The following is a 1,318-nucleotide window of genomic DNA, read 5'->3' on the forward strand; positions in this document are numbered from 1 at the left end:
TATAGATAATGAAACACCAAAATTCAGGTCAATGAAAGTGCAATATACAGTTAGGTCCATAAATATTTGGACAGACAACTTTTTTCTAACTTTGGTTCTGTACCGCATGTCTGTTCACAGCACAATCTTACACATACAAGCCCCCCCTCCCCTCAAATCAACTCCAGGCCTTTTATCTGCTTAATTGATAATGACATAACGAAGGAATTGCCCACACCAGCCCATGAAATAACCTTTGAGGTAATTCTCCAAATTACTTTTGAGCCCCTGAAATGAAGTGATTGTGTAATAAAAAAAAAAGGTTTTTATGCAATCATTTTGTTCAACCCACTGAATGAAAGCTATAAGTCTGAGTTGTTTCATTTAAAATTAATTGTGATAATGTACAGAACCAAAATTAGAAAAAAAGACGCCTCTGTCCAAATATTTATGGACCCAACTGTAAATGATCCTTTAGTGTTAGAAATGCTTTTACAAAGCACCAAATGAATCTGCATTGCATGACAATATTATAGACCAGCCTTTCCCAACCAGGATTCCTCCACAGGTTCTTTGAGCAATGAGCAATTTGTGCCTCAGGTCCGTATAAGTGACCCCAATGATCTGTAAGGGTGACATTCTTCCCACTGGCCAGCAATGTAAGCAGCATTCTTCCCACTGACCACACAGATGTACTGTGATCTGTAGATATAATTATAGAAGGGGTTGCCGCTTACAATGCTGGCCACTGGGAAGAATGTCACCCCTTACAGATAGCCAAAAAGATCATTGGGGTCAGTTATACTGACCCGAAATGTAAAAAAAAAACCCCACTTACTAGAAACTAGAATTTGTAAGGCCGTCTGGTGGTATATTGCAATTTTTGTTTCATTGCAATGATTAGATAATGGTCTCTGCAACCAAATTAACTCAGCCTCCGTGTAAGGCACAGGGCCCGCGGGCTGAATCTGGACTGTGTGGCCGTTTCATGTGGCCCGCGGTGACTGTCTTCACAGACAGGAGGACCCAGGCCCAGAAAGCTAGGTAGAAGCAAGACGGTCCACACAAGTGCCTGACCGCACTTTAGGCAGGAGGACCCCAGTTGCTTCTTCGCACTCCTGTGAAGACCCAGCAAAAAGCATGACTGTCCCGATCCAGCTGCCTGTAGTATGGTGCTGCTGCTCCAGGTATGGAATCTCAGTGGGATGCTACATTAGCAATGTCTCCAGACTCAGCGACACCTCCACCCCAGCACAGTCAGTGGTTCCCCTCACAAAGACAGGCCAGGATAGGTCAGGTACTCCGACCTCAGAAAAAGCAATCCCTCCCAAAATGTGTT

The 1,318-nt window shown here is 43.7% G+C and overlaps 2 protein-coding genes across 2 annotated transcripts in view; one reads left to right on the top strand and one right to left on the bottom strand.

Moving 5' to 3' along the window:
* The window catches only part of ANKRD39 (ankyrin repeat domain 39), a 45,388-nt gene that overhangs the window by 14,638 nt on the left and 29,432 nt on the right, over nucleotides 1-1,318 (top strand). The window lies entirely within an intron of this gene.
* CNNM3 (cyclin and CBS domain divalent metal cation transport mediator 3) overlaps nucleotides 1-1,318 on the bottom strand; it is a gene marked incomplete at its 5' end in the record, with an annotated part of 11,823 nt that overhangs the window by 5,546 nt on the left and 4,959 nt on the right.

Source organism: Pyxicephalus adspersus, chromosome 2 (assembly GCF_032062135.1).
Source record: "Pyxicephalus adspersus chromosome 2, UCB_Pads_2.0, whole genome shotgun sequence".
Taxonomy (NCBI): domain Eukaryota; kingdom Metazoa; phylum Chordata; class Amphibia; order Anura; family Pyxicephalidae; genus Pyxicephalus; species Pyxicephalus adspersus.